This window comes from Phalacrocorax aristotelis, chromosome 2 (assembly GCF_949628215.1).
Source record: "Phalacrocorax aristotelis chromosome 2, bGulAri2.1, whole genome shotgun sequence".
NCBI lineage: Eukaryota > Metazoa > Chordata > Aves > Suliformes > Phalacrocoracidae > Phalacrocorax > Phalacrocorax aristotelis.
Genome location: NC_134277.1, coordinates 68835392 through 68851484, shown reverse-complemented (window position 1 = coordinate 68851484; position 16093 = coordinate 68835392). Strand labels below are relative to the sequence as shown.

The following is a 16093-nucleotide window of genomic DNA, read 5'->3' as shown; positions in this document are numbered from 1 at the left end:
GTTTGCATGTGCAAGTCAGAAATATCATAAATGGATAAAACAGAGAAAGCTGATTTACTGCTGACTTTACATAGAGACTCAGTTTATCAAGTTACGGGAAGACAGATACAGCTTTGAAGTGCCTCAGTGGAGAATGAGTTCACAGCTTAACGGAAGCGATTGTAGTGTATCATTCAAAATCAGAAAAGGAACGTCATTTATAGTTATTTGTTTTGTTACAATATACTTCATTTTTTACAATACACACTAAACAGTTGGCCTCTGACCCATAAAAATTACAATTTTTTTTAAAACAAACAGCAATGCTACAGCGTAAGTCAAAAGTAAAATTCCAAGCAGTTCTCAATATAAGAAAGGCTGATTTCAAAGAGCAAACATGGACACATGAATCACAGGATCACAAGCACAGCCAGAATGGAGTTTTAGTGAGCATTACAAGCTAGCATAAGAGAAACAGAAGTCATCTCAGACTCTTTAGACATTGACGGTTTTTAAGAAACTCTAGAAAAAGGTCACAATATTATGGTGCACAAGCCATTAATGTGATCAAAGAATTACTGAAGAACTTAAATGGATTTTCAGTATTTCCTGAAAAGACAGAAACAAAAGATGACTTATGTCTATTCTTCCAGCTAAAAAGTGAGATCACATCTGCCAATACGAGTTAACTGGCTGAATAAAGCAATAAACAATAAAACATAGAGCAAGGATCTCCAGGTCGTACAGTCTACAGCTGTCACAGGCAACAATGCCATAAAGTCTTCTGAGATGGAGTCTGAACAATTCAAAGTCAGTTATGTTGTCCTACCTCATGGAAGGCTATTAACTCTCCCGCTGTCCAGAAAGCTTTCCCAATTTGTGACATTGAAGAAATTTAATTTCATTTATTTGTTCTTGTAACAACATTGTCCTGTAAATTAACACTTCAATCTAAGACAGCTTTCTACATATGCTCTCATGTGTTACACTTCCCTCCTAGTTCTAAGTACACTTTTACGAGGTTCTGCAGTCCTCTAGCCTTCCTAACTTCAATCCAGTTTGAATCTGTATTTCTTAAAACATAGTGAATCTGAAACATAGAAAATATTCCAAAATATGTTCTACCCAGCATCTTTTAGAATGTCATAGTTCCTATGTTGTATTTATACTGCATTACTTATGAAGTAACATTTGCGTTTGAACAGTTTGGGAAATATGAACATTCTTAGAAACAAAAATATTTTTGCCTAGAAAGCAGAACTCTCTTTAGCCTTTGCTATATTCCAGTACTCTTGAAGAACCATTGCCTAGGTCTTTTGTGGATTGCAAAGGGAAGAATTACAACAAATTTCAGTTTGCACTGAAGATCAGAAAGACAGAAGGTGGCAAGAACCATAGAAATCACTTAATTTTTGAAAGTTGAAGAACTACTTTAGCTAGGCTAGCAAATTCTTTCCCAGAACATCTCAGAAACAGAAAGAGGGAAACTCTGAAAGCAGAGATTTTATCTTTAATTAGGCTGCAGGTAATTTTTATCTCTGCGGGGGATGGGGGAGGAGGAAAAACAGGTAGGGTTTCAAGTGTGTCTGCTCTGTTTTAGGTCTGAGGCAGAATGAGTAAGCTTCAGACAAACACATATTGGCAACAGTTGCCCTAAGAATACCTCAACTGTAATTGTTCAAGAGGCAAAACCAGTTTAAGAAGTTTCTGCTCTTCTCTGTCCTCTTGTTCCCAGCTCCGTGCCACAGTTTGTCACATTTGTTTGTGCCTCTGCCAGATAAATGCAGGGCAAGGAGGGGGCCAGAGTGTCAGGGGGAGAGTTAGTTTGCTTTGTCATTCTTTATTTTTAAAATTATCTCCACCAATTTAGTTTACAGAACTAGAAACCAGCTGTACCAATGCAGGGAATGTGCACAGTAAACGTCAACATCCAATTGGGAACACGAACCTGGGGAGAGGGAGGTGAAGTTGTACTGACAGGTAGGCCACTGGCATATCACGAACGGAGCAGATCCTGCCTCTGACAGTTATCAGACCCTTTAAACAAGCCACCTAATGAATGCAACAGAAAACTCTGCAGCTGCCTAGCACAGATGTGGGGCTCTCACCAGCCACGGGCAGTGAGAAACTTCAGACAGAATTAACTAGTGTGTTTCAGCTTAATAACCTTTGATGATTTTTCTTCCATATTGATTCACCTAACTATTTTTTAATCACATCAGCTTTTAAAAGTGACACCATCCTGTGACAAAGTCTGCAATTTAATTATGGGTATATCTTCGTATTTGTTCTGAACCCATGTCCTGCTAATTCAAGGTAAAGTCCCACAGTTCCTGTGGGATAATCATTCCTTCTGCTGTTCACAGATGTACAGATCTCTAACCATAACCCTTTCACCTCCCCAGCTGTTGTCTTCTAGACCAAAGACTTCTCACTTACTTATTGGTTCCTCATGTAAAAGGTCATCTGTAAGAAGCTCTCCACCCTTACTGCCATTCTCTACCTATTCCTTCTATTTCTTTAGACTGGATATAAGGAAAATTTTTTTTTACTATGGGGGTGGTGAAACCCTGGCACAGGCTGCCCAGAGAGGTGGTAGATGCCCCATCCCTAGAAACATTCAAGGTCAGGTTGGACGGGGCTCTGAGCAACCTGATCTAGCTGAAGATGTCCCTGCTCACTGCAGGGGGGTTGGACTAGGTGACCTCCAAAGGTCCCTTCCAACTTAAACCATTCTATGATTCCTAGTTCCACCAGACCTTTTTGAGACAAGAGGGCCAGAATCAAACACAGTAGTCAAGACCATTCCGCAGCAACACAGACACAACTCACTCCCTGCTTTCCCAGCATGCTTCCCCACTAGGTCGTAACCGTTCCTTCCTGGTTTTCACCCATTTGCTGAACACCAAGCTGATGTTTCCCTTGAACAAGTGTTAACTCCAAGATAATTCTCCTGAGAACAGGGAGTCCAGAAACCACTGCTGAGTATGCAATGTCAGAAGAGCTTTGCATTTATCACCAGCCAGCCACAACTCACCTGAAGGTCCTCCCACAACTTTCTGTGGCTGGCACACTAACAGCAGCAGGAGCGTTGACAATATATTCTGTCATACCAGTATTCACCCCTTTTGCAGTGCATTTGCAAAAGAAGAAATACCAGACCAAGCAGAGATCTCTTCAGTACTCCACGTAAGATGTGCAGGGGTGGGGGAGAAGACTTTAACTGGACACAAGGCTTATCCCTACTGAGTCTGTGATTTTTATTAGCCAAGAGAAATCAAAAGTCACAGTCTGTGGGTTGTGACTGGCTTTTTGTCCTCCAAAACACTTGAAGCACAAACATTAGCGCCTCATTAGCTTAAAATAACCCACTGGAACCTGTAAAATTATTCTGAGTCTTGAATCTCCCAGAAGGCTTTTTACAAGGAAGCTGAGGAAACTTGCAGAATATATCCCTTCCAAAGGGAACAAAGAATTATGTGAAAGACCTTAGCTAAACTATCCACCCAATACCACCTTCACAGGAATTGCTGATAAGCATTGTAGAAAATAATTAAGTCTGACTCTTAAAACCACTATCAATACTTTTGCTAGGCACTAATTTTTAAACTAAATAAACAGTGTTGATAAGTTAACTGCAGAACCTCCCGATCAGCTTTCTCCAATTATCTGAAATGATGATGCCATTACTAACACACCTGTTACCATTGTTTCAGAAGAAAGAGTTGCAATTTGAAAAAAGGTGATACAAAAGTCCAAAACCAAAATGACAGTACTGAGTTGTGAAATACAGCAAAAATATCCTTCTACCTCAACACCTGCCTGCACAATAAAATCTAAAGCTTGGGACATGAAGCAATATTCAGTAATTCAGTAGCTGTTCAGGGTTTTTTTCTTTTTTATCCTTTTTTTTTAAAAAATAGGTTGCAAACAGATTTGTAGCATCATCCAATTCGAAAGCTGCATCCAAGGAATAATACACCAGGAAAAAAGCAAGGCTAGAGACAGTATTTTTGTTTCATAATCTAAAGGACTAAAAATATTTGCTTTATTCTCAGTTGTCTTCTCAATAGGTTGGAATGGAAAATTTTACAGACATCTTTTCTATCTCTCACATTCAAAATACTAAGGATCAAAATAAATACAACACACAAAAGCTGCCTTCAAATAAAGACACAGCTTTCCATCTACATTACTATACTATACACCAAGCGGCTACATTCTGGGATTGCTATTCTGTTTCTACATAGCACACCTTGCGCCACCTCCCACAGAAATGCATGTTCTCTGCATGTCTTACTGAAGACACCTCTACCTACTCCTCTGTGCAACATCTATAGCTGACTAGTCAACAGAAAAGCAGAAAGGCAATTATTTCATATATAATGTGTTCTTCCTAATCTAAACCCCATCATTTTAGGCAATGCAATCTGCCCCAACAGATACAACCAGAAGTCAAAAGCTCAGTATAACATTTCCTTTAGTTATACATCAGCTGTGTAAAATTACTGTCAAGCTAAGCCAAAAATAAGTTAACTGCACAAAATAAAGATACATAAAAATGGTAACCTTTTAACAGAAACCTAGTTTTTCCAAATGGAACTTTAGACTATTCTGTATCAAGATATTTGGAATAAGTACTTTAGTTACTATGAGAACAGTAACTCTTGACTCTTGGGCAGTTACAAATAGAGGTAATTTTGTAAAGCATTGCAGGAATTTTATTAATCCTCTCTCATTCAAAAAATTATCTGGAAGATAACATTACATTTATCAAAGCGAATGCAACCCTAACTTGTCAAACTGAAAAATCATCAGTACCAGCCTGTCTCCTTTAGGATGAGGAAGGGAGGGAAGGGGACAGGAACCTCCTTTGTACACAGAAAAGTCTCATCAAATCCTCTCCTGCCTGTTTTGTTACTGGGGATCCCACGCTTGAATCCCCTTCTAAAATGAATTCATCCTTTATTTCAAGCATAATGGATAAATTCTTCAACCTTTCGGGCAAGGTGAGGGGCTAACAGGGAGACAAGTAGAAGAGAAAGATTCTTTTTTCCTTATAGAAGAAAATGACAGTCAGTAGTCATTTCTCCACGTACCACAGTGGTAGCCAGCAGAAGTGGACAGCGCTCATTATCTCCAGCTTTCACCACACAGGATTTAGTTGGAGCAGCGTGCACACTGGAGAGCAAAGGTCCCCACAGATGCAGCTGAAAGTACAAAGGGCCACAGATGCATCAACAGCCCCTCAGCTGAAATCTCGACACAAGACCCCACAGTGACAGCACTGTGGACTCCACACAAGCATATCTACCACCTTTTCTATCCCCCAGGTGTGCTACTTCAGAGGGCTACCTTCCTCTTTGTCAACAGCAGAGACATGGAAAAAGCAAACATAATATAGTCTCTTCAAAGCCTGCATTGACAAGCAATGCCGTCACAGCGGTGGGCTGCTGAGCAAACAGGAATGGAGCACCAAGATGCTGCTCTGCGCATCTGTAGCTGGGAGAAACCTTCACAAAGGTAAGTGTAAATGCCTGTGCTTAATTATGAAAAAAATCTCTTTTTTCAAGTATCATGTTAGCTGTTGTCCTAAGACAATGTATTCAGCGTTGCAACAATACACTGTTCAGAGTATCATGGGTGAGATTCTACTCATAACAGGCAGGAAAATACATCTTTTGAGCGACTGAGAATTTAGAAAGAATATTATTACTAAATGTGCTTTTTTTTTTTTTTTTTTTAATTCAGATGAACTCCTGAAGCTGCTTTTGGAGCTTTATAAAGATAATTAGAAGACACAATAGGAGATTCCACAAAAAACTACAACTGCTCCCTCACAGTGTTTCTTACCGAGATTAACCTGGCAATAAAGACAAATTCTTTAAAACAGAAACAAGTGCTCAAGATCCAAAAGCTCATCACCAGGATTTCTCAAAATTTACACTAAACTTAAGAAGGACCACATTCATTTGCTTGCAAAGCCCAGGTTTAAATGCACAAAAGTACTCTTTGCTATACACATACATAGCTGCTTCTTCACCCCTTGGTGGGTTGTAAATTAAGCTGGTGAAATCATATTAGAGAATAAAACTGAATATTAGTAAACATAGAAGATACAAAATTCAGGCCTAAATACAAGAGAAACACAAGGAACCTTTACCTCACTTAACCAAAGATTATTATCCTGAAGTGAAAAGCAAGCAATTAAAACTATTTTAGAAAGGAGGGCAAGAAAACAACAGGATAGGTAGAAGAGATGCAGAAAAATTCCATTGAACAGCTGACCAAAAAAAAGGTTTTTAACTTTTTGCTTTGACATATGTTTTTACAACTACACATAAGTGGTCTCTTTTTGTTTTTTTGGTGTTTTTCTTTGTTTTTTAAATCACTGTGCTAAAGAACTGGATGGAACCTAAGGTAATAGAACTAAAGAACGTTTTGAAACAAAATGTTGGGATATTGCCAACATCAATTTTGGCCTGTATTTTCAAGAGGGTCTTGCTAACTGAGCTCCAAACCATTTGTGCCTTGGATATTTTGAACTCCACTGTACCAGAGTGACCTCACATACAAACTGCAACACTTACGTTTCAGCTTTCTGTCTATTCTTTCATCATTTTTCCATGGATACTTTTCAGATCCTGTTTTAACTTCCATGTGTTTCAGTATTTGTTGTAGCAACGTGATAATGAAATATACAAGTCATTACAATCACATAGTTCTTTCACAAATATGAAGACAGCATTTATTCCACTTGCAGAGGAGGTACATCCTCAATCTCCAAGCCAAGCTTTATGTTAGGCACTAGGTACATGGCTTGGAAATAGAACTGTAAAATGGAAATACTGAGAAGCTCTTTGCCATAGCACTGCTGGCAATATAATTACACAACATTACAAACAATATCATCATGTGAGCATTCCAGGCCAGCCTATAAATAGCAGTTCAGAAAGAACTGGCCTCTCACAACCACAGTGCCTCAGTACAATGCGTATCTGCTAAAAATATCAAGTTAAATATGTTCAGTAACAGTATACAATGAAAATACGTCTGTCTGAATTTTGTGAATTAAATAGCTCATTTGTTAAACTGATGATAATTCACAGGACTACTGTGATGGACTTTTGATTGAACACATGTACACTTTGCATGTGAGTGTTACCAGTACTTGATTTAACCAGGAATATGCATATTCACAATACTTTCCTTGATAATGAAGTCCTACTTTGGAGCTTCTTCAGAAACAGCATGACTAAGTAATTGCCTTCATATTGTGATCAGAATTTTGATTTAAAAAACTAACTCTAGGATGCCAGCAACAAAAGCAATAGGACACTTGATATTATACAAAGATTCTTAGAGTTAAGGTGCTGACCTACATCTACCTGCATAGATTATAAAAGCATACATTCAGAGAAAATTATTGCTTTGTAAAAGAACATAAGCTGTTTTGGTACTGTTAATTATTTTTCCAGAAAGAACAACTGATCAACAGATTCATCTTAATGGTTACACCATGTAATTATACAATGAAGGGAGTGGACACATTCCTCAGGTAGCAGATCAGTAGCACACAAGGTTTCAGAAACAATCAGAACTTCCTGAGAGATAATGGAAAAGGTAATTAATATATTACTCAGGGTGAGCTTACTCATTTTGCTTTGCCAAAAAAAGAAGGCATTAGACACTGTCAGGGAAGAAAATGACAATTTACTTGAAAGTATTAATGACTTCAAAGTTTATCAATGGCTGCAAATGTCCATCTTAGCAATTCATATGGATACAGCCAACGGAAAAACCACTCATGTCTCTGCAGCATGCCTCACCCCACTTACTTTCTATATTTCAGCCACTTCCGTTACACTATCCCACAGGTCAACTACTTTGTTCACTGTAACGAATCAGTAACAATAAAAAAGTCAAATGAAAAAGGGCGGGGGGGAAGGATGGATTTAAACATGTGTCCCAAACTCATTATCTTAATTTGTGGTGGCACCTATCAAGCTGCTCCTGGGAGCAATGTGGCTGAAATCAGTCCTCCTCGCATGCACACCCCTCAGCTTTGTCATTATCATTAAAGTCTTAACGGAAATGTATATACCAAGCCTTTTTAAACTTCTGCAGACATATTTCCTTTTCCACCTTCCCACAGAAGCGGGAGTAGCAAGGAGTGCTCCGACTGACGACACAGATGAATGCACATCCCTCAGCGAGCAGCAGGCAGCCCCCTTTATTGTAAGGCCCAGAACAAGGACCGGCTGCCACAGCTCAGAAACTAGTTCTGAAGAGATTTCCCAGCAAAGCACCAGCACGTGACCAGCAGCAGACTGCACTACCACAGAAACCAGTGAGTAACCCAGGCCCGCAGCTGAGGACCAGTGAGACCATCAGGGTTGATTCACTGGATGTCCAACCAGCACTGCACAGGCATCATTGTGCCAGGAGTGGTGGCACTGCTGCAGAGCTGCTGATCTCCTCGCATTCTCCTCCCTCTCACCCCGAAGCAAGAATCACTGATCTGACTCCCAACCATTATACTTTTCTGAATGCAAGCTGTACAGGTAGAAGAGTTCGCTGTTTAGAAAAATGGAGACTGGGTAACCTTCAGCAAGCAGTCTCTAGAGAGTTAAGGAGAGAAAAAGATGGGGCAGGACTGGAAAACCGTAACTCTGTATTCCACTTTTGTAGACATTAATAAGTTTTATTTGTTTACCATACAGCATTAAAAGATTTTAAACTTACCAGACAAGCTATTAAGTGTGAACTGAGAAGAAAAAAAAACACCCAAACCCCATAAGTAACCACAAAAGACATAGAAATCCCTTTAGATCAGCAACAATGCTGAGCCAGTACCAAATAATTTTGCAGCATCCTGGCAGATTTTTATAATCTGTTTTGCTGCAGTTACAGACCTGCTTCAGAAACTCAAATATTACAGAGATATTAGAGATAAACAGAAAATAATCCAGATATAATTGGAAACTAAAGCATTCTCAGTGTTTAAGACAACTAATTAAGTGTCTGTGAGGGACAAAGATAAGTGTAAACACTAATTGCATCTTTTTTTACAGATCCATGCACAGCTTTTAACAGAGTCTAAAACAGCTATCCTTGTAACTACATCAGTCAATTAGACTCTATTTAAAGGAAATAAATAATAGCAATTTCAAATTATAGATTTTATTCCTGACTAGCAGGACCAATCTGTGTTCTGTTGCCAAAAAATGCTCTGAAATACAGAGAATGTATGTGAGACAGTTTCAGTTTCCAAGTTGCATGTTGAAACAGGAATGTGCTCTTTTGTTCTATTTTTTCCCCTCATTTAATCATAATGAAGTCACTTGTGACATTACATCGGTTTCCAGAGCAACAGTCCAGTCAGATGTGATGAACAGAAGATAAGGGCGTGCACAGGAGAGCTCTGTAACCCACCGGTGATCTTGGTGGGAAATTCAGCATAAACCTGCTTAGAAGCAACTGGATCTCTCCTCTTGTGTATGCAAGGATAGAGAGTTCCATATAATGGGATCAGACTTTAGATCAACATTAAAGAAATACAAGGTAAGAGAATGTTTTTTCCCCCAAAATACCTAAAAAGGTGGTGTAAATCATCTGGTCTGTTCCACAGGGAAAATACATAATGTATCAAAACAAATCAGAAAAAGCTACGGTAACACAGCACTTACAGTCACAGTAACGTGAATGATAATCCAGTGGCTGGCTAGACTCATCATCCTTCAGTATTTGGCTACCAGATTTCCCAAGAACATAAAGACATAATACTTCATTAATCCAGAGCAGAAAGGGTAAGGTCTAACTAATAACCCTAGACCAATTCAGGTGTACATATATGAGAAAGAGGATTGTGTCTTGAAAGGCAGGAACTTAAGCATGAGAAACACAGCCTGAATTCATCCAGAGATATACTTAGTCCCATATCTATAGACAAATCACCTTCAGGGGTTTCACGAGGTGTCTGCAATCTTTCAAAAACAGAGGGTTTGAAATACCATGGGTTAACCGACTCATGTGCCTGTGTCCTGGGGCATGCTACATATATTTATACACTACATATTAATGATTAACCCACAGCACAAACAACATGAGGACTGCACAATCAGAATCATTTAAATATGTGAGGCACAGGATGGGATCTTTTTCTTTCCTATGTTGTAGTAATACCTCGTAGATGATTAATATTTTTCCAAAATATTTTCCTCCGAAAAACAGTGACAGTAATATGCTGTAATAATCTCCATCAAAGCACGCACCCTCCTCCTGAAGGAACACCCGAAACATGCATTTGAAGGAACCATTATCAGCAAAAGCAATTGTTTCCTTATTGGCACAGTCTAACTATTGGCATGAAAGCTAACCAGGAATCCTGCTTCAAAAGCAAACCGGTCCTTGAACAATCCTCCAGACCTTTTGTTCCAATGAGAGCTTCATACTTCAGCTCAAACACAACACTGAATTATGTTAAAAGGGAAGCTCTGTGGAAATGGAGCAAAACTGTGAAGAAGAAAAAAAAAAAGTCCTGATTAAGACCTGTATAAACAAGTGATGCAGCTCAAGTTTATTTACTACACTAATCAAAGACCAGAAAAAAAAAAAAAATCATTAGTTTCTCTGTTTAAAAGGTAGAGAAACAAACAACAGATAACTTCAAGAAAATATCTAAGTTCTGAATAGTACAATGAGCATGGACACACAGCATTATTTCTGCTTCTAATGGTACTTTTATCCTATTGTGCAGTCTTCCAACGTAGACAGACGCCTATCTTCAAAATCATAGGACTGCAAAAAGGCATGAAATTTCATGTGACTTATCAGGTCACAAACCAGCATAAGCTTTAAATTAAAGTCATATTTTATCAATTTAATGTTTTGGGATAACTACAATAGGACAATGACAGCACCCTTGGTAAACTTGGTATCTTGGTCACTAATTTTCCAAAGGAGGAATAAAATCCATCCAATGCTAGTCCTAGAGAGTAGTTTAGTATATCTAAAGTAAACCTATTGTTACTGCAACGTGAACAGCTAGCTCCTAGTTAAGCTTTCAGATGGGCATATAAGCAAATGACTGCAAGAGCAATTTTGGAAATCAAGTTTTAATTTTGGGTGGCAGTAGCAGGGAAAAGAATAAAGGAAGATCTGGGCAAAGTAGTAGTTTCCAACTAACCGAGCAGCTTAAGAGTAGAGTTTTTACAAACCTAAAATATCTCTAAGCTTGTTTTCAAAAAAATTAATTATATGGCCCACATTTGAAGAGTTGTCCCAAAACAGTTTTTCTTAGAGGTCTCCTCATCACCCAATAGCAACTCTCTTCCAGAAACACAACTCACACATGAAGAAAAAGTTTAAAAAAAGAAAAAAAAAATCACAAAAGAAGAAACAAGTATACTCTGTACACTGACTATTCTTTAGCACTCTACAAGTTCCCATTCTACTTTCATGGTCAGATCTGAGCTGACCCCAGGAAGCCACAGTGAAATACACCCCAGCCTTCCCTGAATTAAAGATTATTTTTCTCACACACCTCACCTTGGTACCAAAACCTGGTGTAGCCTGGAATATAGAATAGAATCACAGAATCACAGAATTATTAAGGTTGGAAAAGATCTGTAGCATCATCAAGTCAACCATCAACCCAACACCCCCATGCTCCCTCAACCATGCCCTCAAGGGCCACGTCTACATGTTTTTTGAACACATCCTGGGACAGTGACTCTACCACTTCTCTGGGCAGCCTGTTCATTCCAGTGCCACATAAAACCAAAGTTAGAATTTAATCCCCTCATACTAACTCTCCTCCAGAAGGGAGGCACAACATGGCAACATTAGACAGAGCCTCGAGTGTCCCTGTCACCCAGCAGCAGCAGACATACCGGTACACAACCTACCTTCTCTCCTCCTCCATTGCCAACAGCAACACTAGATTAACACTGGGGGAATTGCTAAGAATTCTCAAACACCTCAACCTTAGAAACATTATTCCAAGATGTCACCTGAGTCATTAACACCTTATGTGAACAACTGTAATTCAAAGCTGTACCAAATCCATATGCTTACTCCCTTTTACCTGCAGGGTTACACAAGGTGCTAGAGCTTCTGAGTGCTGCTCTACAGCAAGGGAAGGCTCAGTGACTGTTTGGCAGGGAATGATGAAAAAGCCCATCTTTGCTCTCCAAGTCTTGCTCAATTGTTTCCTTTACCCACATCCTGCAAAGAGTTCCACAGCCAAAGCAATTATTTAATGGTTTCTTCTCCTCCATGCTGTAACTGAAAAAAATAATTAAGACTGGAAGTTTGGGGTTTTTTTTAATGAGTTACTACTGCTCCTATACTAGCCACTTTTGTGTATCTTTATCATTCACTTAATTACTCACTTTTCAAAGATAACAGAAAAGAATCTTTTCTGCACAACTGTCTGTCCTGGTTTCAGCTGAGGTACAGTTAAATTTCTTCGTAGTAGCTAGTATGAGACTATGTTTTGGAGTTTTGCTGGAAACAGTGGTGATAATGTGGAGATGTTTTAGTTGTTGCTAAGTAGCGCTTACACTGGTCAAGGACTTTTTCAGCTCCCCAAGCTCTACCGGGTGCACAAGAAGCTGGGAGGGGACACAGCCAGGACAGCTGACCCAAACTGACCAAGGGGATATTCCATACCATATGACATCATGCTCAGTATATAAAGCTGGGGGAAGAAAAAGGAAGGGGGGGGATGTTTGGAGTGGTGGCGTTTGTCTTCCCAAGTAACCATTACGCATGATGGAGCCCTGCTTTCCTGGAGACGGCTGAACACCTGCCTGCCCATGGGAAGCAGTGAATGAATTCCTTGTTTTGCTTTGTGTCCGCGCGCAGCTTTTCCTTTACCTATTAAACTGTCTTTATCTCAAACCATGAGTTGCCTCGCTTTTACTCTTCCGATTCTCTCCCCGTCCCACCAGGGGGGAGTGAGGAGCGGCTGCGTGGTGCTCGGTTGCTGGCTGGGGCTAAACCATGATGCTGTCTCACCACCAAGTACAGAAAGTTATTTGAATTAATGGTATTATCTGTGGATCTGAAACACTGCTGAACAAAAATACTAAGGTGCTAAATAGGTCAAAAATATAAAATATAGAATACTAAACCCTGAAACAGAGCATAAAGCATGACTTAAAAGGCCTAACTTTCCCATGTATTAGAGGGGAAGAAAAAAAGAAATGGAATAAACTTTAAAAAAACCCAAAAAAACCACACAAGCAGATGCATTTTTTCAGAGAACACATTTCAAATGTTTTTGCATTCAGGGAAAGCCAAAACAGGCAAGTTACTTTCATGAACTTTTTTTTTTTGCAAATCAATTCCTAAAGAGCTTTTAAAAGCCGTCTATTCTTCGTTACTGAAAATTACTTCCATAATGTCTAGAAAATTGTGATAAGGGATTTACAGCAATTTTCCCTTCCCAACAGAGACCAGTGCCTTCTGACCCAATTCCAACTAAATCACCTCATCTAAGCTTCAATTTGTATGAGAGGATTTTTTTCTTCCAATGCTAAACATTTGCAACCTCCTGCAGCTCCTATGTAAGACATTGCCTCTATTCTCCACCTCTGCCATGGGCTGAGAAAAAACCAAAACATTTCCCAACAATTCAGGCTCCATTTTTTCCTGCAAATCTGAGACACAGATGATTCTAATTTACTGTAATTGCACATACAGACCATCTGATCAACTATACCATGTCCCTTTACAAACACTTCTCTGTCTTCTGGAAGTAAGTTCATTATTTATTAAAAAAGTGGGTTTTTTCTTAACATCAAGGTTGTCCATAATAATGAAGTTCACAGAAATTTAACATTGTTTGCTTCAGAACTGGTCTTACAGGTACTCAACACACCTTAATAAATAGTAGCAGATGTGTTACTTGGGATTTCTATTTCACTCTCCTCCATGTTTACAAGATCAGCCATTTATCTTTGCCTAGTGATGGAAACTATTACTGCCATCTGTGCTGACTCCAGCTGGTATAAGACTAATAAAAAATTCTGTTAGCTGCTTTGAGCTGCTTATTCAGCTGGCAATAATAAAAGTCAAGCTCATTAACAGCAGCCTTGCATAGCAAAGTTTCTGCTTATCTCAGAGAAGTGACTATGCATCTCTCAGAACCTTTTTACCATTTAAAAAAAAACCCAACTATTTACTTGGCACCTGCTTTTAATAACAATCTCAAAGCATTACAATTTTTTTTTCCAAACGTGCCTATCAACTGGGCTAAAATTACTTAAAAAAATTAAAAGCTGCTACATGAAAGTAATATTCTGCTTCCCATATACAAACTGAGATAAATTTCTAAAATCAAAGATTTTAGAATGCTTCAATGCTTCCTAATGCTTCAAGAGGCAGTCAGAGAAGGAGCACCTCTGAAGCAAGTGTTCAGGAAACAGTTGTTTTTCTCTCACAAACAATACTTAATTGAATACTGATTGAGATTTTACATGTCCTTTTATATTTTAAGCAGACAAGAGACAAACCACTGCAGAACACTCAAGCAATCCATCATTTTAAATACACACTGAGGGATTTTATGTTCCCCTTCTTGCAAATTGCAGAATTCTGCAACTATGATCTGGGAGATACTAAAAATGAAATTTAACCACAATTTTAGTGGGCCTTTCATCCCCCCTTCTCCCTGGTATCACAGCAATGTTACTGTAGGCATCAGTAAGCACCAAAACCAAGGCAACACAACTTTAACAGTTTGAGTATGTGCAACTTTTTGGTAATTTATCTTACTTATTAAATGCATACATGCAGTAGAAATTCTCTCATGAACTGTCACCAGCTCTTGACTCTATTAAGGTCCCCCAAAAACTAAACTACTCCTCTTCCTCATCTATGCATTTTGTAATAAACTCTCTTGACAAAGCTCATAATCCATAACGCCCTTCTACATTTCGTCCTTCTACAGCTTCTGTCCGAAATAGTACTTGTCTCAGGGCTGTCACCTTTCTTCTGCCTACACAAGGCTTCAATTTTCCATATTTCCAAGTCATCTCTGGTCTTATCTTTGAATAAACTGTTGAGGCCAAATACACAGGGCAGACAAATATCAAAGAAAAAGCTATTGTTAAAAGAAGGTAGTCCTAACTGATCGACACAGACAATGAAAAAAGATTAATTAACTATCTTATATTTGACGGTTACCAAAATATGTTCCTACATACTTCCTTTCAAACCTACTAAATCCTGTTTTGTTACCCAGATGAGACTGTTCATTTTTAAATTTTCACACTATACTCTTCCTGATTTGCCAATACCCACTCCACCAGCACCTTGAGACAGTAGTAAAGAAACAAAAGGCTGGAAGTATAGCGCTCAGTACAGGCTTTGAAGACAAGACCTTTTCTGCGACACCAGAAACCCAGAGGATGGCAACCACCATGCCAGCTTTGTCCACAGCAGCAGAGATCAAAGTCTTCTACGCTTCACAAAGGAGGCTGACTTACCTCACCCACCAGATAGTCCAGGAAGAAGAGAAGAACGAGATGGTCAAATGCAAAAGGAAAGACCTCTCATGTTTCCTCAAGGTTGCAGCTACATTCTTTCTTTCCTTTAGCAGTTTCTTCCAATTAAGTAACTGGGCACTTCTGCCCCCCCTTCACTGCACTCAAGCTTTTAGCTATTAGTCTTCGGTACATAGAGAAACCTTCTGTTCCTGGTATATCTGTGAAGTTATTAGTTTACCATTAGCAAAACTAAAATACCTATTTTTTTAAATATTAATTGAAACATTTTATAAGTATCACAGTTGAAAAAAAAAAATGAACTGAAATGCTACAAGCACCTCGTCTTCAGGAGAAGTACTCATCACTGAAATTAACTCTCAGGACAGGGGTATTAAACAGCCGAAGGGTAATAACTTCTGCCATCATTTCAGCTGATGTGCAAAGCAGTACCTGATCACTCTTGAGTTCAACGGCAGTTGTTCATCCAGTCTAAGTTAGTTGCCCGCATTTCTGCTCACTTTTCTGCAGAAAAAGCCTGAAAACTTCAGTCCTTCAGTAAGTTATGCGGCATTTCATTTTAAGAAGCTAGAAGTAAGAAGGTTCATAGGAGAGATTTA

The 16093-nt window shown here is 38.9% G+C and overlaps 1 protein-coding gene and 1 long non-coding RNA gene across 4 annotated transcripts in view; one reads left to right on the top strand and one right to left on the bottom strand.

The window, feature by feature from the left end:
- KIF13A (kinesin family member 13A) overlaps positions 1–16093 on the bottom strand; it is a 119320-nt gene that overhangs the window by 83914 nt on the left and 19313 nt on the right. The window lies entirely within an intron of this gene.
- LOC142052982 (uncharacterized) lies at positions 2177–15686 on the top strand. Its single transcript, XR_012659046.1, has 3 exons — positions 2177–7602; positions 8135–8329; positions 9348–15686. It is a non-coding gene; the product is annotated as an uncharacterized LOC142052982 (long non-coding RNA).